Here is a 20,812-nt window from a genome sequence, read left to right as displayed (position 1 = left end):
AATCTGCCCACTAAATGATGAGCCCATGCAATGCAACAGCGTGGAACCTTATTCGCTGTTGTCCCAATGTAGGGGCCCTAGCCCAGAGGACCCCTTGAATAACCATCTGTGGGCATTTGTAAAGGTTAATGGTAAGAGGGTTCGGGCACTTCTTGACTCTGGGAGCATGGTCACACTAGTGTCCGAATACCTCTTGCCCATTAAGAAGAAACAGGGAAACAGTTCACAAAGAGTGGCAATTTGTTGTATACATGGGGATAATCATGAATATTCCACTGTTGATGTTTTTTTTGAAACAGAGTTTGGTTCTTTAGATTTCAAGGTGGGTATTGTACCCAAACTGGCACATGATGTGTTAATAGCGACCGACTTTCCCCATTTTCAAAAAATGTGGTCCCCCGCTCAGAATAGCGCCCAGAGTTCAATAGCGGACCATAACGAAGTATTAGAAGAAACAAATCCTTTCCCTTTTTCAGAAATGGAGGTTGACGAGGGCCCAAATAAGAAGGGGGAAAAGGAGGAGTGCTGTAAAATTCCCTTCCCCATCACTACTTTGGTAGGGAATACCCCAAATCAAGATATTGAGCAGACACTTACCACCCTAGAACCGGATAAGACCCTCGCTGACCTAGAGGTCAGTCCTGGGAGTTTTAAGAAGGCCCAGTGGGAGGACCCCACATTAGCGGTAGCAAGGGGAAATATACGGGACCAGAATAGTACTCCTGGCCAACCAGATAGGTCACTTGCTTACCCCTACTTCGAGGTAGAGAACGACCTAGTATATCGGGTTGATAAAAGGAAATCAGTTACAACTAAACAATTGTTGGTACCACGGACATTCCGTAACGTAGTATTACACCTCGCACATAGTCATCCATTGGGGGGACACCTAGGGGTGGAAAAGACAAAAGAAAAGGTTCTCCGAAGCTTCTATTGGCCTGGGGTTCTGGCAGAAATTACGAATTATTGTTCCTCATGCCCAGAATGTCAGATCACCGCCCCGTTCAAGGCGTACCGCAGCCCATTGGTACCCCTTCCCATAATAGAGGTACCATTTGACCGGATTGCTATGGATCTAGTAGGACCCCTAATAAAGTCTGCTAGGGGACATCAGCATATATTGGTAATATTAGATTATGCCACCCGATATCCGGAGGCAGTTCCCCTACGTAGCACCTCAGCTAAAAACATAGCAAAAGAGTTAGTAGTTCTGTTTTCCCGGGTCGGGATTCCTAAAGAGATTCTATCTGACCAGGGAACACAATTTATGTCCCAAGTAACAAAAGAGCTATGTAAACTCCTAAAAATCAAGCATCTCAGAACCTCAGTCTATCATCCACAAACAGATGGTTTAGTGGAAAGGTTCAATAAAACCTTAAAGAGCATGTTACGGCGGGCGGTTGATAAAGATGGGAAAAACTTGGATTGTTTGTTACCGTACCTGTTATTTGCCATTAGGGAAGTTCCCCAATCATCCACAGGCTTCTCCCCGTTTGAACTATTGTATGGCCGACACCCAAGGGGCTTACTGGATATAGCCAAAGAGACTTGGGAACACGAGGTTACCCCTTACAGAAGTGTAATAGAGCATGTTGCCCAGATGCAGGACCGCATTGCTGCAGTCCTACCCATAGTGAGAGAACACATGGAGAAAGCTCAAGAAGCACAGAGGAATACGTATAATAAGGGTGCTAGGGTCAGAATTTTTTTTCCAGGTGATAGGGTACTAGTTCTGGTTCCCACCGTGGAGAGTAAATTCCTTGCTAAATGGCATGGGCCATATGAGGTCTTGGAAAGAGTGGGAGAAGTAAATTATAAGGTAAGACAGCCAGGTAGGAGGAAACCTGAGCAAATTTACCATATAAACCTACTCAAGCCCTGGAAAGATAGAGAAGTCTTGTTAACCCTAGTACCCCCAGGTCCGTCAGAGAATCAAGAAACTGACCCAGAGGTTAGCATAGCTGAAACCCTGTCTGTTCATCAGAAACGAGAGGTTCAGAATTTAGTGAGAAGAAACAAAGAAATCTTCTCTATACGGCCAGGTAGAACTAGCGTAATTGAACATGACCTAGTCTCTGAACTGGGGGTCCGAGTTAACCTTAAACCGTACCGAATCCCAGAGGCCAAAAGAAAGGCTATAAGTTTAGAGGTTAAAAAAATGCTAAAACTAGGTGTAATTGAGGAATCCCAAAGTGGGTGGAACAGCCCTATAGTCTTAGTCCCAAAGCCAGATGGTACAACAAGGTTTTGTAATGACTACCGGAAACTAAACGCGGTGTCAAAATTTGATACTTATCCTATGCCCAGGGTAGATGAACTTGTAGAGAGACTGGGCAAAGCCCGATATCTCACAACCCTAGACCTAACAAAAGGGTACTGGCAGGTTCCCCTCACAGAAAGGGCAAAAGAAAAGACAGCCTTCTCAACCCCAGACGGCCTCTTTCAGTATAAGGTGTTGCCTTTTGGCTTACATGGAGCTCCCGCCACATTCCAAAGAATGATGGATAAAATTTTAAAACCACATGCTCGGTACGCTGCCGCCTACCTGGATGATGTGGTAATCCATAGTGAAGATTGGCAATCCCACCTTCCAAAGGTCCAAGCTGTGCTTGACGCAGTCCGGTCTGCTGGACTAACTGCTAACCCCGCTAAATGCACTATTGGTCTGGAGGAGGCCAAGTATCTGGGATATTCTATTGGCAGAGGTTTACTCAAACCCCAAACACTCAAAGTGGAGGCGATACAAAATTGGCCAAGGCCAGTTACAAAAAAACAAGTAAGGACCTTTTTGGGGTTAATTGGGTACTATAGAAGGTTTATTCCCAATTTTGCAACTAAGGCAACCCCACTAACTGACCTCACAAAAGCAAGACGACCGCTAATGGTAAAGTGGTCCCCCGAAACCGAACAGGCCTTTAGAAGCCTGAAAGAAGCTCTCTGTGCCCAACCAGTGTTGGTCACACCTGACTTCTCCAAAGAGTTCGTAGTCCAAACCGACGCATCTGAGGTAGGGCTGGGGGCGGTACTCTCCCAGGAGTCTCAAGGTGAGGAGCACCCCATCCTTTATTTAAGTAGGAAACTAAATCCCCAGGAGAAAAATTACTCCATAGTAGAGAAAGAGTGTCTCGCAATAAAGTGGGCTGTAGAGACGCTCAAATACTACCTGTTGGGGAGAAAATTCCGGTTGGTCACAGATCATGCACCCCTTACCTGGATGTGTCAAAACAGGGAAAAGAATGCTAGAGTGACCAGGTGGTTCCTAAGCCTACAACCCTTTAAATTTTCTGTGGAACACAGGTCAGGGCACAAACATGGCAATGCTGACGGGTTGTCAAGGATGCACTCCCTAATATCCATGGTCGCTCATCCCTCGAGGTCTGAGCTGGGGGGGAGGATATGTGACAGAAACCAGGGGATGGTAATAAATTCCGTATATAGGGCTCCCAGGATACTAGACAGTTTCTATCCTGTTTGGCCTGGGAGTGCAGCCTTATAGTACATACACTCCATCCCACAGTTTGGCAAGCGCTGGAACTGAGGGATGAGAGATCCAGACCAGAGTTTGTCTGCTGCCTGATTTCTGTCACCTGTCATGCTAATTAGGAATCAGGTATGAAAGACTGATTTCCTGTTTGCTCTGGTCTCCCCACAAGAGCCAGGAGGCTGGGAGGCTGCTGAACTACAGAGGGGAGAAGCCTCTTCCCCAAACAGGTTCAATCTTTCTGTTCATTTGTGTAAGACTGCAAAAGTACCGTGTTTTGATGTTGGAAGTGGAAAAGCCACTTCCAACCCTGAGTCAGGGATATCTAAGTTAAGTTATCGCTCAGGTGAGCAGCTTTTGTTTTTGATCTGTTTTCTGTTGTATGCACTGTGGCAGTCTCAGTGCCTGGGACTGAATAAACCAGGCATAGCCTGTTTAAAGGAACAGTACGTGACGCCTCATCATTTAACCTACCCTAAAAGACCGTGTTCTAAACAGTCCCGGACAAACGACGGAGCCCCGGAGTAAGCCGTTTGTCACAATATATATATATATATATATATATATATATATATATATATATATATATATATATATATACTGTATATACATCTCTCTCTCTCTCTCTTTCTCTCTGTCTCTCTATATATATATACAGTATATATATATATATATATATATATATATATATACTGGCGACACACTTTATTCGAGCTCGGCTAGTCCCACGAATTCGGGTATACCCGGGTGTATTGAGGTTTGTGACTGTTTTCTGCCCGAGTGCATTGAGGTATTTTCCAGGCAGGGATTGAAGCATTTTATTCCCGCTGGCTGCAATACTGCACAGTATATATATATATACTGCATTAAAATTCATGAATTTATGCCATCTGGTAGACACGCGAAGCATTGCAGCCTATTAAATCCTAATCATTATCATTTAACAGATCAGCCGCCCGTCAGCCAGGCATGAACCCAGGCTGGGAAGGCAAATGCAACGGGACTTGTCAGAGGTGAGGAGCGGCGCATTCCAGGTATCTGCCAGGTACATACTGGGTATTTGCTCGAATAAAGTGTGTCGGTGCAGTATATATATATATATAGTTGCATGATGAAGCCACAGTACAAATTCATGGGTGAAGGGTGGGTATCGGGCCAATGTGGCTTAACCCCTTAATTACCTTTGCGGTTATTATCCGATAAGGTGTTTAAGGGGTTAATTGATATCTGAATGTACTTGCAATATATTGGCTTGGTTTTGGCTATGTATTGTGTGGGCAAGAGAAGGAAGGCGCTGACGTCGGACACTTCGTATTGATGAGGTCAGTAGTACTTTATTTATTTGAATATGCTAGTTAATGTTTTTAATAATGAGCAATTAATCTATTATCCATATCTGGATAATAGTTATTTTGCACATTATTGTACTGTAGGTGTTGGGGGGGAGGGTGTATTTATTGAATGTATAGGCCAGGTTTATTTTGGTTTATTTTTTTTACATTCAGGGTTTGATTCCGTGGTTTTGCGTGGGACCTCTGGAGACCACCCACGGGGAATCCTCGGGTATACTAAGGGGTAGCAGGCTGGTGGTTCCACGGGTGACACATGCGGGGATGACTATGTGTGGTCCCACTTCTGTGGGGGCACCTCCGACCCGTAGTCTGCAGGCATGACGATGTGTGGTCCCACTTCTGTGGGGGCACCTCTGACCCGTAGGTGCGGGGATGATGATGTGTGGTCCCACTTCTGTGGGGGCACCGCGGACCCGTAGTGAGCACCCGTGAGTTCCCCAGACCCCCATGGGAACCACCCGAGGCCCCGCAGACACCTGTGGGTTTGACCCGGGGCTCCCAGACATCCTTGGGCCTACCGTGGGGACCCAATTGTGTCCCACGGTGACCCAAGGAGACCACCTGAGGGCCATGGTGCTGGCAGGATCCACCAGCAGGCCTCCAGAACCTGTGGAATGCTGCTGGTAAACTGTAGGTCTGTCCAGGTGCCCTGCCAGCCCACCGGGGACTAGCGTGGGGCTGCGTTATGGACCCTGAATGTAAAATAATAAATCTTGTATTTATAGGGGGGCACAGGGGGTGGGTAATGTATTTAATAAATAGAATGCTGTTTATTGTGGGGCTGTGCATTGTTTTGATTGCGGGGACTGGGGGTGGGGGTTGGGTGGGGGTTCCCCAACGGTATGTGGGTAGGCCTCCCTTGTGGGTAGTTAGTGGGTGAGGGTTGAGGGTGGTTAGGCCTCACGGGGTGGGGGGTTAGAGTGGGAGGGTATGTACAGTAGGCGTCCCGAGTGGTGGGTGAGGGTGGGTTAACCCCTTCATGACTGTAGCGGTTAATAACCACTATGGTGATTAAGGGGTTAGGGGACATTACTTTGAAAGTGTTAATTTTTTTCTCTGTTTTACTGTACAGCAGTAGCAGCAGAGGTTGCCATGGGTAGTGGGTAGTGTATTGAATGTATTTATTGGTCATTATGCCTTAACCCCTTCATTACCTTAGCGGCTATACGCTATGGTAATGAAGCAGCATTTCTGAACTTTTAATAATATTGTGCAGGAGCAGGGGGTCCCCTGAGTTTAGATTTCTGTCTCAGGGAACCCCCTGCTCACTGTACAATATTATTAAAAATACAGAAATGCTGCTTCTTTACCATAGCGCATAGCCGCTAAGGTAAAGAATGATTCTTTAATGATGTGTGTGTTTTATTCACAGTGTAGATTTGCAGAGGGTCTCCGGAGCTGAACCGCACTGGTTTTAGGTCTGGGGACCCCCTGCCCCCCGAGATACAGGCCCCTTTAGGGGGTGCCGGTATCCCTCTGCTCTGCTTGGTTTAACAGGCCGCGGTCACGTGATCGGGGCCTTAACGCAGAGGGATACCGGCACCTCATAAAGGGGGCTGTATCTCGGGGGGGCAGGAGGTCCCCCGACCTGAAACCAGTGCGGTTCAGCTCCCGAGACCCCCTGCACATCTACACTATAAATAAAAATGTATTTCAAATGTATTTATTTGTATTTATTTATTTATTTATTGCGGGGATGCTGTGTGTGATTATTTTTTATTGTGTGTAGCGGGGGTGGGTGACGGGGTTTATAAATGTGAGTTTATAAATAAAATAAAGAATATTATTTCTAGGGGCCTTAGAACAGAAGTTCCCACGCCAATTTCGCGCTCATTGCTCTTTTGTTACAATGTTGCTGGTCTTGCGGCTTTGCAGTCTGGCAGCAAAAAGCAGTATGTAGAACTGAGTGTGAGATAAATTAACCAGTTCTTTTATTGCTGAAGTCGCCACCAAAAACTTTTATTTACAAATACAGTACAAAAACCGTGCAACACACAACAACATACAGTATCCTTTGTTTAAGTACAGCAGGTACTGTAGGGCAAAACATGTACTGTACAGTACAGCACAATATTACAGTATGGTCTCACTGAACGTCCTCCCCATTTTCCATCCATGGCCGATGCCTTGCATGGCGCAAAACGCCATTAATGCAGTCTCTAACGGTTCTCATTACAGGATCTGTAACAGGATAATAGCGTCGCATTTCTTCCACAATGTTTTTCCTTAAATTAGCAGGAAGGGCCTTTTTATGGCGATTCCCATCGTAGTACAATGTGTAGGGAACATGGTGTTTAAATATGATCAAGGCATACTTGTGTGGTATACCATCACTCCTCACCCTGTACTTCTCCCTCAGCGCCGGTGGCAGATCGCACAGGGAGATGTCGGGAACTGTTTCTATGTGAGCGGGTGTAGGAGGTCTTTTAGGAGCGGGTGTACTTGAGGCGACGGGCAATGGTAGGGTGTCTGGGAGGAAGCTTTCCTCCGGTAGTGGTCGCCGGGTTGACTCCTGGCGTGGTCTTGACGGGGTTGTCATGTCCTCCTCAATAGCATAGTACACTGCATCTTCTGGTGGAGGGGGTGTGCTTTGTGATGGACGGGGGCCGAAGGTACCATGCATCACATCCATGTCACCCCCCTGCTCCAGCGTCGGGGAAACAGGGGCATTAACACCGAGCAAATAATGTATGCCCGCTATGTCAGCCTCTATCTTGTCCATCTGTTGATCCATCCATTGCTCCATATGTAGCATCCGTTGCTCCACATGTAGCACTGACTGCAGAAGCAGATCTAGCTTTGCCAGCACAATAGAATTCCCGGGGAGATCCACAGTTAGCCCATTCAGGATCCGGTCTAACGAGCTGCTTGTGCATGGCATCTGGAGATCTGGGGGGATGGGTGCAATGGAGGATGAGATGGGGGTTCCCTGGAGAGAAGCGGCATCGATGGAGAGTGGAGGAGGTGACCTGGGGATGCCCGGTACAGGAGAAGCTGCAGCGTCGTCGAAGAGGGATGGGGAAGGTGACCGCTGGATTTCCGGGAGAGAAGCAGAGTCATCCAAGAGCAAAGGATACAGTGACCCGTGGATTTCAGAGGCAGCAGCATCTTCAGATGGAACCGGAGAAGATGGAGGTGGAGAAGCCAGGCTGAAGATTTCCGGGACAGCTACAGCAGAGTCGTCGAAGCTTATGGGAGCAAGTGGTCTGCGGATTCGGTGAGTTGGCTGCCATTCGTCTTGCGTACCGAGCACCGTACCATATTTCTTCTTCACATAATAAGGCTGACGTGTTTTAAAACCCTTAGCCTTTGGGGTCAGCAGAAGGTTTTCTTTATTGGCCTTAGCCTGTCGCTTTGCCTTTGGCTTGGAAACGGTAACTGCCTTTCTCTTTTTCAGTGTGGCAGGCACAGCAGAGGTGAGATGGTTCTTGCGTCCATAGAACCGGGGATGCTCCATGTAAGCGGGAGGCACAATGCAGTATCTGGACAATGGCTCAGATAAAGATCAGCAAGTGGTGGGCTATGCAACGTGTACAACCTTTTATGCATGGCGGCCAGGTACAGGTGTTGAAAGTGGGTGGTCTGTAATGTGAGTCATTAACATATAAATACACCATCCATTTTGTGGATTCTTTGATAAAGCGCCTCCACGGCGGGAAACGCATCAGAGTTTTTTAACCTTGTGTGTTTGTTTTTTTTTGGCCATTATGCCCAATAAATAATCTTTATTCATTTTTTGCCCCAGCCTTTTTCTTTATCCCATGGCAGTGCTCCGCTTTTTTCTCTTCTTTTCCATTTTGTGGATTCACTGCACATTGAATACACATCGACTAAACATCGAATACACATTCTTGTGTTTGTATTTCTTTCTACTCGCAGCAATGCCTGTTAAGAAGATTTCAAAGGATCTCAGCATGAGAATGAAGGAGATGTACACGAGCGGAAAACGAATTGCAGATATCCAGCGCTGGGTAACTGCTTCTGGCCTCGTTGTGCCATCAAACACCGTGTGCTATCATGCACACGGAAAAAACAGAGACCGCAAAAAGGCACCAAGGGTAACAAATGCGTAAGTATATTTTTAAAACTTAACCAAAAAAAATATAGAAAACTGTAGTGTACATCTACAGTATACCGTATTTATATAGTATATTTATATTACAACAGTATATAGTGTATGTGTGGTCAATTTATATTTTTTGAGCAGCAGTATACACTTTTGGTATATTGCAATTCATCTTACAACGGAATATACAGTATACAGTATGATGTGTATTTATTATGATATAACAACAGTATACCTTATTTATATAGTATATTTATTATATTACAACAGTATATACTGTAGTGTATGTGTGGTCAATTTATATTTTTTGTGCAGCAGTATACACTTTTGGTATATTGCAATTCATCTTACAACGGAATATACAGTATATGATGTGTATTTATTATGATATAACAACAGTATACCGTATTTATATAGTATATTTATTATATTACAACAGTATATAGTGTATGTGTGGTCAATTTATATTTTTTGTGCAACAGTACTGTATACACTTTTGGTATATTGCAATTCATCTTACAACAGAATATACAGTATATGATGTGTATTTATTATGATATAACAACAGTATACCGTATTTATATAGTATATTTATTATATTACAACAGTATATACTGTAGTGTATGTGTGGTCAATTTATATTTTTTGTGCAGCAGTATACACTTTTGGTATATTGCAATTCATCTTACAACGGAATATACAGTATATGATGTGTATTTATTATGATATAACAACAGTATATTTATATAGTATATTTATATTACAACAGTACTGTATACTGTATATTTTGTCTATTTATATTTATAGTACAGCAGTATACAGTACATTTTTTGTATATTTATATTTACTGTATATTACAACATTACATGTACAGTATACAGTATACATTTTATATTGCTGCATATTAATAAAACAATATAATTTCTTTGCATTGTAGGGAGACTACTCTTCTGGTGGACAGAATAAGTGAGGAGAATGATGAGAGGAGCGCATTAAGGGTTAAAAACACTCTGCAGGAAAAGCACAATCTGACTGTATCCGAGAGCAGTATAAAGAAGATGAGACGCAGAATTGGATGGAAATATGGACGTGTGAGGTTAGTACTGGACAGTACAGGAGGTACTGTAAAGTAAAAGTGTTGTTTTGCAAACTGTACTGCGCTGTGACGCTAAAATTTTTTATTCATTGTCATTACAGAGCGTACCCCATGATACGGGACGCAAACAAAATCAAAAGAGTGCTACAGGCCCAAGCATGGATCGACAGCGGTGAGACTTTCCAGGATTGCATCTTCACTGATGAGTCTACTGTGTCGCTGGAGAGATTTGCAAGATTTGCGTTCCACAAAAAAGGCCGCATAACTTTGAAGCCGTGGCCAAAACACCCTGTGAAGCTGCATGTGTGGGGTGCCATCTCTAGGCGTGGACCGGGATGCATTGTCGTCTTTGAAGGTACAATTTCTCAAATATAATGCCGCCTAATGCACTGTACTTGACTAGTGTTGCCTTACCGTATTCACTGTACTGTACTATTGAGCACTTTTCTTTTCTTGCTATAGGAATCATGAATAAAGATTTCTTCCAAGACAACATTGTGCCCATGATAGTGCGATACATCAGACGTGACTTTCCCAATGGGCATCGCTTCTACCAGGACAACGATCCCAAGCACACCGCGTCGACGGTGCATATCCTTGAGCGCGGCATCAACTGGGTGAAGACGCCAGCGGAGTAAGTGCAGTAGACCGTGTCCCATTTTTGTTCCCCACTGTTTTTACTGTGTACTGTATCTCTTAAACTAATTGTCCTTTCTTTCCAATCACAGATCGCCAGACTTCAATCCGATCGAAATGGTCTGGCATCAGCTGAAGGACCACGAAGGACGAGTTGTATAAAGCCATAATGAGTTTTTGGAACAATGAACTCACCGTGGAACGCTGCAATAAATATATAGACCATATTGCCACTGTGTTGCCCATTGTCATCGCGCGCAATGGGCAAGCATCAGGAAAGTAGTACAGTGCTGTAGTATTGTACAGTAAGTACAGTATGATACAGGTAAGTATGGCACAGATTTTTTCTTTCCCAATAGTCAGAGTATACAGTAGTTCCACTATACAGTACAGTAGACTAGTTTGACAGTACTACAGTAACTGCCTACTAACTGCTCCATTTTTTTCTTTCCAGAGAAAGCTGCACCAGCCACCTACTGTACAGTAGTTCTACCATAATACAGTACGCACATACAGTACAGTACAGTAACTGAACAAAGTTTTTGTTTTCTTGTCGTTCCAGGAAAAAGGGTGCCCAAGGGGGAGGGGGGCGTTGTGTTCCGTCAAATCTGCTTGTGCAGTCAAATGTACAGTATATAAACAGCAGTAATGATGTACACAAAACCTCTCCTCTCTCAATGAACTACTGTACCGCAGACACAATGAGGATACTGTTATGAAGGGAAAAAGAACAGGATGGGTTATTTAACATTATACTGTGCAATATTTATACTGTATATTTATATATACTGTATTTTTATTCTAAAGGTATTCGAGAATGTACTGTACTGTATGAGGACCTGGTGACTTTCAACCCTCTCAGACCAACAGAACGGATTATTTCACATTACTGTATATTTATCCTGTATATTTTCAGTAATTTAGAAGCAGTGGCTGTTCTGAACAGAACAGTTACTGTAAGCAAACGGATGCACATCAGATTTACATTTCCAATTCGAGAGGGGATTTTTCCAAAGCAGGCAGGCCTCCCTCTAAGGGAGGGGGATGGTGGGATCAGACGCTGGCTGGCCACCTACTGAATCTTGTTACCGTAGCCAGCCCAGGGGCAGATTAACAAGACAATGGCTTGGATTGGATTAGCCAGACGATTGACGCTTGGCCAGGGAGGGATTAAAAACTCTAAGGGAGGGGGTGGGGTGGCTGAAATAGCTGGGACTGTACTGTCTCAGTATTTCCAAAGGCAGGTTACCCTAATAATTGCATGAATAAACCCCCAAAGACAAGGCCCAAATACAGTACAGTATACTGTATACTGCATATACAGTACAGAGCTGTATACTGTATTATAAATAAATAATCATACAGTACTGTACAGTATGTATTATTGTGTGTTGAGGTTTTGAATTGCTGTTAACTTGAAATGTTTCACCATTGTATTGTACTGTATTTGTAAATAAAAGTTTTTTGTGGCGACTTCAGCAATAAAAGAACTGGTTAATTTATCTCACATAAAGTACGTGAATACGACCGCAATCACCATTGTAAATGGGTGCATAGGATGGAACGACAGGTGCTAAAGGGGTATAAATATGATATTTATCAGTGTTGATCAAAGAGAGTTGATCAGAAGGATTCCCCTTATAAAGTATACAGCACTCTATTGTCATTCATACAGTATAGTAAAGGGTAGACAACAAATGGTCTTGCAGTATATTACTACAAATCTGTCAGGTTGACCAGAATCACTGCGGATATCGGAAAATAATACAATTTTATTAATTCTACATAGATACTTAAAAACACAGCCACAAAAGGGATTTGTAACAATGTACAGTATATGTGTTTTTAAGTATCTACTGTATGTACTGTAGAATTAATAAAATTGTATTATTTTCCGATATCCGCAGTGATTCTGGTCAACCTGACAGATTTGTAGTAATATACTGCAAGACCATTTGTTGTCTACCCTTTACTATACTGTACTGTATGAATGACAATAGAGTGCTGTATAGAAGGGGAATCCTTCTGATCAACTCTCTTTGATCAACACTGATAAATAATTTATCTCACACTCAGTACTACAAACTGCTTTTTGCTTGCAGACTGCAAAGCCGCAAGACCAGCAACATTGTAAAAAAAGAGCAATGAGCGCGAAATTGGCGTGGGAACTTCTGTTCTAGGGCCCCTAGAAATAATATTCTTTATTTTATTTATAAACTCACATTTATAAACCCCGTCACCCACCCCCGCTACACACAATAAAGCGGGCACTCAGAAACACAGGCCAGGGAGATTTAACACACAACAGGAGGAGGGTTTTTTTTACATAGATTGCAGTGAAGGTAGGGAGATTTCAAAGAGAATAGGGGAGGGGGTTTTGCATAGATTACAGTGAAGGTAGGGAGGTTTCAAAGAGAATAGGGGAGGGGGTTTTACATAGATTACAGTGAAGGTAGGGAGGTTTCAAAGAGAATAGGGGAGGGGGTTTTACATAGATTACAGTGAAGGTAGGGAGGTTTCAAAGAGAATAGGGGAGGGGGTTTTACATAGATTACAGTGAAGGTACTGTAGGGAGGTTTCAAAGAGAATAGGGGAGGGGGTTTTACATAGATTACAGTGAAGGTAGGGAGGTTTTAAAGAGAATAGGGAAGGGGGTTTTACATAGATTACAGTGAAGGTAGGGAGGTTTCAAAGAGAATAGGGGAGGGGGTTTTACATAGATTACAGTGAAGGTAGGGAGGTTTCAAAGAGAATAGGGGAGGGGGCTTGTTTGTTGTTTATTGCAATGCTTCAATGTGTGTATAATGTATAATGTTTTTTACAATTAGATACACTGTAGATGTAATCCTTGGTATTGTAAGGGTTAGCTTTGGTTTTAAATTGTGTTTTCTGGTTGGTACTTACAGTACAGTATATATTTATTTCTCTTCATGTATTTATTTATTTATTTAGATTTATTTATTAATTGTGGGGCTGCTGTGCGTGAATTTTTTTTATTGTGGGTAGCGGGGATGGGGTGAAGGGGGTATTAGCCCCCCCCCACCCACCCCCACTACCCACAATAAAAAAAATTCACACACAGCAGCAGCAGCAGCACTATTAATAAATACATCTAAATAAATAAATAAATAAATGAATATAAATAAATACATTTAAAATACATTTTTATTGTTAGTGTAGATGTGCAGAGGTCTCCAGAGCAGAACCGCACTGGTTTCAGGTCTGGGGACCCCCTGCCCCCGAGATACAGACCCCTTCTGGGGGAGCCGGTATCCCTCTGCTTGGTTTAACAGGCTGCGGTCACGTGATCGGGGCCTTTAAACGCAGAGGGATACCGGCACCCCCTAAAGGGGCCTGTATCTCGGGGAGCAGGGGGTCCACCGACCTGAAACCAGTGCGGTTCAGCTCCCGAGACCCCCTGCACATCTACACTATCAATAAAAATGTATTTAAAATGTATTTATTGTCATTTATTTATTTAGATTTATTTATTTATTTTTTGGCGGCTGCTGTGTGTGAGTTTTTTTTTATTGTGGGTAGCGGGGGTGGGTGAAGGGGGTATTAGCCCCAACAGTGGTTTGTTTAGGGCTTGCGGGTGGGTAGCGGGAGGGTTTAACCCCTTCATGACCGTAACGGTATTAACTGCTACGGTCGTGAAGGGGTTAAGTGCACCCGCAACCCCCCCGAAAGTCCTAAACTCACACCAAGGGCCAAATACCCCCCTCACCCATCCCCGCCACCCACAATAAAGCGGGCACGGTGGGTTAACCCCTTCATTGCCTTAGCGGCTATCCGCTATGGTAATGAAGCAGCATTTCTGTATTTTTAATAATATTGAGCAGGAGCAAGGGGTCCCCTGAGTTTAGATTTCTGGCTCAGGGAACCCCCTGCTCACTGTACAATATTATTAAAAATACAGAAATGCTGCTTCTTTACCATAGCGCATAGCCGCTAAGGTAAAGAACGAGTGTTTATTTACTGTATATACTGTATGTGTTTTATTTATAGTGTAGATGTGCAGAGGGTCTCCAGAGCTGAACCGCACTGGTTTTAGGTCTGGGGACCCCCTGCTCCCTGAGATACAGGCCCCTTTAGGGGGTGCTGGTATCCCTCTGCTCTGCTTGGTTTACAGGTCGCGGTCACGTGATCGGGCCCTTTAAACGCAGAGGGATACCGGCACCCCCTAAAGGGGCCTTTATCTCGGGGAGCAGGGGGTCCACCGACCTGAAACCAGTGCGGTTCAGCTCTCGAGACCCCCTGCACATCTACACTATCAATAAAAATGTATTTAAAATAATTTTTAATGTGCCGATGTTTGCGCAGAGAGAGCAGCGGATCTCTCTCTTCTGCAAACACATCTCGCCCCCAGTATGTGCAGTAATTTACTGAACATGTACTGTAGAATAAATGCATAGTTTTATTTATTCGGGTTTATTACACAGTATACTGTTCGGCCGGAAAACATCAGCATACAGCACAATATTATCCATCGAAATCCCCCCATTAGCTGTTTTCTTTTCTGAGGAAAAACAAAATGAAAAGTTTTAATGTACAGTAATGGTCAGCCCCCTAAAGAAGTACCCAGCCAGCCCCACCAAAATAATACGGCAACAATACAGTACTCACCATACTATTTCCCATTCAGCTTGCGCCGGCGCCGGTCCACTGCCAGTACAGCTTTCTTCATCACCCACGTTGATAGTTTGCAGCGGGACTAGCCCACCTGTAGTCAGCAGGTGAGGTGGGAAATCTCTTAGGTACATGCAAGCTTCATCAAACTGGCCGCGAAATCCGACTCTGTCTCAGGGTTGTCACTGACAGTGGGACCATCATTGGAAGCCGGTGCTGGTGCTGGTGCATTGCTTGGCAGGGACTGTCGCTTCTTAGTTGGTTTTAACACGACCCTTCGCCTTTTGCCGCCTCCATGATCATAGATACGGGAAAAACCCTGTGACACACACCAATACCCTCCAACAAATTGGGGCTCAATACGGTGAAAACAGGGGTCACTACATAACCTTTTCCTTATTGCACGCTTCCACAAATGAGGAGTTGGCGAAAATTTGTAAAAGTCATAGTTTTCGATAAAATACTGATAAATTTGAACAACTGTTGCCATCTTATCCTCTGTTGCATTAATAGCGGCCCATATCAAATAAGCATAACTTCTGTCAGGTTTTTGGAACACGGGCTGCACTTGAACACTCATGGTGGGTCTCTGGAGAATAGTGTAACTGAAACTGGTCTTTGTCTTTATTTAATATGTAAAGCCTAAATTGATACATTTTTGCAACTCTTCCTTCAGTCTCAAGGCCAAGGCCAAGTTACTGTACTGTACAATGGCACACTGTGGTACAGTATCTTTTTTAAACGAAAAAACTGCAAGCTCACACATTACTGAGTCAGGAGTTTATGCCATCTGGTGGACACGCGAAGCATTGCAGCCTAGTAAATCCTGATCATTATCATTTAACACATCAGCCGCCTGTCAGCCAGGCATGAACCGTGGCTGGGAATGCAAACGCAACGCAGCATGCAAGAGGTGAGCAGCGGCGGATTCCAGGTATCTGCCAGGTACAAACTGGGCATTTGCTCGAATAAAGTGTGTCGCATCAGTAAATGTACGTTTTCAAACAAGATATTGTGACGGCAACAGAAATCTTGAATCCAGAAATATTGGTTATGGTTTTAGAATCCATTCATATAATTTTTTCTTTACCAAATAGAGTAAGATTCTTGTTTGTTCAAGTGTACTTTTTGAAATATATATTATTAAACAGAAAAGGTAAGCTCAATTTAAGCAAGATTTCGAGCACACACAAATGAATCTGATGTGCTTTCGTGTGGACAGAAAAGCTGTGTCAGAACACATTTTTAGGAGTTCCATAGTGTAGTGGTTATAAGTCTGCTTAACACACAGAAGGTCCTGGGTTCAAAACCCAGTGGAACTATGTAGTTGTCTGGTCTTTTATGCATAAATGTACATTTTCGAAAACAAGATATTGTAACGGCAATGGAAATCTTGAATCCAGAAATATTAGATATGGTTTTAGTATCCTTTCAGACAATTTTTTCTTTACCAAATAGAGTAAGATTCTTGTTTGTTTAAGTGTACTTTTTGAAATATATATTATTAAACAGAAAACGTAAGCTTAATTTAAGCAAGATTTCAAGCACACACAAAAGAATCTGATGTGCTTTCTTGCGGACTGAAAACTGTTTCAGAAATTTTTTTAAGAGTTCCATAGTGTAATGGTTATCACGCCTGCTTCACATGCAGAAGGTCCAGTATTCAAAACCCAGTGGAACTATGTAGTTGTCTGGTCTTTTATGCATAAATATACGTTTTCAAACAAGATATTGTGACGGCAACGGAAATCTTGTATTCAGAAATATGGGTTATGGTTTTAGCATCCTTTTATACAATTTTTTCTTTACCAAATAGAGTAAGATTCTTGTTTGTTCAAGTGTACTTTTTGAAATATATATTATTAAACAGAAAACATAAGCTCAATTTAAGCAAGATTTCAAGCACACACAAATTAATCTGATGTGCTTTTTGCGGACTGAAAAGCTGTTTCAGAAAACTTTCTAAGAGTTCCATAGTGTAGTGGTTATCATGTGTGCTTAACATGCAGAAGGTCCTGGGATCAAAACCCAGTAGAACTATGTAGTTTTCTGGTCTTTTATGCATAAATGTAAGTTTTCGAAAACAAGATATCGTGACGGCAACGGAAATCTTGAATCCAGAAATATTGGATATGGTTTTAGTATCCTTTCAGACAATTTTTTCTTTACCAAATAGAGTAAGATTCGTGTTTGTTCAAGTGTACTTTTTGAAATATATATTATTAAACAGAAAACGTAAGCTCAATTTTAGCAAGATATCGAACACACACAAATGAATCTGATGTGCTTTATTGCGGACTGAAAAGCTGTTTCAGATAATATTTTTAAGAATTCCATAGTGTAATGGTTATCACGCCTGCTTCACATGCAGAAGGTCCAGGATTCAAAACCCAGTGGAACTATGTAGTTGTCTGGTCTTTTATGCATAAATATACGTTTTCAAACAAGATATTGTGACGGCAATGGAAATCTTGAATTCAGAAATATGGGTTATGGTTTTAGCATCCTTTTATACAATTTTTTCTTTACCAAATAGAGTAAGATTCTTGTTTGTTAAAGTGTACTTTTTGAAATATATATTATTAAACAGAAAACGTAAGCTCAATTTAAGCAAGTTTTCGAGCACACACAAATGAATCTGATGTGCTTTCTTGCGAACAGAGAAGCTGTATCAGAATACATTTTTAGGAGTTCCATAGTGTAGTGGTTATCACGTCTGCTTAACACGCAGAAGGTCCTGGATTCAAAACCCAGTGGAACTATGTAGTTGTCTTGTTTTTTAAGTATAAATGTACGTTTTCAAACAAGATATTGTGACGGCAACAGAAATCTTGAATCCAGACATATGGGTTATGTTTTTAGCATCCTTTCATACAAATTTTTCTTTACCAAATAGAGTAAGATTCTTGTTTGTTCATGTGTACTTTTTGAAATATATATCATTAAACAAAAAACATAAGCTCAATTTAAGCAAGATTTCAAGCACACACAAATTAATCTGATGTGCTTTTTTGCGGACTGAAAAGCTGTTTCAGAAATCTTTTTAAGAGTTTCATAGTGTAGTGATTATCATGTCTGCTTAACACGCAGAAGGTCCTGGGTTCAAAACCCAGTGGAACTATGTAGCTTTCTGGTCTTTTATGCATAATTGTACGTTTTCGAAAACAAGATATTGTGACGGCAACGGAAACCTTGAATCCAGAAATATTGGTTATGGTTTTAGAATCCTTTCAGACAATTTTTTTTTACCAAATAGATTAAGATTCTTGTTTGTTCAAGTGTACTTTTTGAAATATATATTATTATACTGAAAAGGTAAGCTCAATTTAAGCAAGATTTCGAGCACACACAAATGAATCTGATGTGCTTTCTTGCGGACAGAAAACTGTTTCAGAAAACATTTTTAAGGGTTCCATAGTGTAATGGTTATCACGCTTGCTTCACATGCAGAAGGTCCAGGATTCAAAACCCAGTGGAACTATGTAGTTGTCTGGTCTTTTATGCATAAATATACGTTTTCAAACAAGATATTGTGACGGCAACGGAAATCTTGAATTCAGAAATATGGGTTATGGTTTTAGCATCCTTTTATACAATTTTTTCTTTACCAAATAGAGTAAGATTCTTGTTTGTTCAAGTGTAATTTTTGAAATATATATTATTAAACAGAAAACGTAAGCTCAATTTAAGCAAGTTTTCGAGCACACACAAATGAATCTGATGTGCTTTCTTGCGGACAGAAAAGCTGTTTCAGAACACATTTTTAGGAGTTCCATAGTGTAGTGGTTATCACGTCTGCTTAACACGCAGAAGGTCCTGGGTTCAAAATCCAGTGGAACTATGTAGTTGTCTTGTTTTTTATGTATAAATGTACGTTTTCAAACAAGATATTGTGACGGCAACGGAAATCTTGAATCCAAAAATATGGTTTATGTTTTTAGCATCCTTTCATACAATTTTTTCTTTACCAAATAGAGTAAGATTCTTGTTTGTTCAAGTGTACTTTTTGAAATATATATCATTAAACAGAAAACATAAGCTCAATTTAAGCAAGATTTCAAGCACACACAAATTAATCTGATGTGCTTTATTGCGGACTGAAAAGCTGTTTCAGATAATATTTTTAGGAGTTCCATAGTGTAGTGGTTATCACGTCTGCTTAACACGCAGAAGGTCCTGGGTTCAAAACCCAGTGGAACTATGTAGTTGTCTAGTTTTTATGCATAAATGTACGTTTTCAAACAAGATATTGTGACGGCAACGGAAATCTTGAATTCAGAAATATGGGTTATGGTTTTAGCATCTTTTTACAATTTTTTCTTTACCAAATAGAGTAAGATTCTTGTTTGTTAAAGTGTACTTTTTGAAATATATATTATTAAACAGAAAACGTAAGCTCAATTTAAGCAAGTTTTCGAGCAAACACAAATGAATCTGATGTGCTTTCTTGCGAACAGAAAAGCTGTTTCAGAATACATTTTTTAGGAGTTCCATAGTGTAGTGGTTATCATGTCTGCTTAACACGCAGAAGGTCCTGGGTTCAAAACCCAGTGGAACTATGTAGTTGTCTTGTTTTTTAAGTATAAATGTATGTTTTCAAACAAGATATTGTGACGGCAACGGAAATCTTGAATCCAGAAATATGGGTTATGTTTTTAGCATCCTTTCATACAAATTTTTCTTTACCAAATAGAGTAAGATTCTTGTTTGTTCATGTGTACTTTTTGAAATATATATCATTAAACAAAAAACATAAGCTCAATTTAAGCAAGATTTCAAGCACACACAAATTAATCTGATGTGCTTTTTTGCGGACTGAAAAGCTGTTTCAGAAATCTTTTTAAGAGTTTCATAGTGTAGTGGTTATCATGTCTGCTTAACACGCAGAAGGTCCTGGGTTCAAAATACAGTGGAACTATGTAGCTTTCTGCTCTTTTATGCATAATTGCACGTTTTCGAAAACAAGATATTGTGACAGCAACGGAAACCTTGAATCCAGAAATATTGGTTATGGTTTTAGAATCCTTTCAGACAATTTTTTTTTACCAAATAGATTAAGATTCTTGTTTGTTCAAGTGTACTTTTTGAAATATATATTATTATACTGAAAAGGTAAGCTCAATTTAAGCAAGATTTCGAGCACACACAAATGCATCTGATGTGCTTTCTTGCAGACAGAAAACTGTTTCAGAAAACATTTTTAAGGGTTCCATAGTGTAATGGTTATCACGCCTGCTTCACATGCAGAAGGTCCAGGATTCAAAATCCAGTGGAACTATGTAGTTGTCTTGTTTTTTATGTATAAATGTACGTTTTCAAACAAGATATTGTGACGGCAACGGAAATCTTGAATCCAGAAATATGGGTTATGTTTTTAGCATCCTTTCATACAATTTTTTCTTTACCAAATAGAGTAAGATTCTTGTTTGTTCAAGTGTATTTTTTGAAATATATATCATTAAACAGAAAACATAAGCTCAATTTAAGCAAGATTTCAAACACACACAAATTAATCTGATGTGCTTTTTTGCGGACTGAAAAGCTGTTTCAGA

The 20,812-nt window shown here is 41.5% G+C and overlaps 2 non-coding genes across 2 annotated transcripts; both read left to right on the top strand.

The window, feature by feature from the left end:
• The first annotated feature begins 19,388 nt into the window (after window positions 1-19,388).
• Window positions 19,389-19,461, top strand: TRNAV-AAC (transfer RNA valine (anticodon AAC)). Its single transcript has one exon. It is a non-coding gene; the product is annotated as a tRNA-Val (tRNA).
• A 285-nt stretch (window positions 19,462-19,746) lies between these two features.
• TRNAV-AAC (transfer RNA valine (anticodon AAC)) lies at window positions 19,747-19,819 on the top strand. The gene has a single exon. It is a non-coding gene; the product is annotated as a tRNA-Val (tRNA).
• Window positions 19,820-20,812: the final 993 nt, after the last annotated feature.

Source organism: Ascaphus truei, chromosome 18, assembly GCF_040206685.1.
Source record: "Ascaphus truei isolate aAscTru1 chromosome 18, aAscTru1.hap1, whole genome shotgun sequence".
Classification (NCBI taxonomy): Eukaryota; Metazoa; Chordata; class Amphibia; order Anura; family Ascaphidae; genus Ascaphus; species Ascaphus truei.
This window is presented reverse-complemented; position numbering and strand designations above follow the sequence as displayed.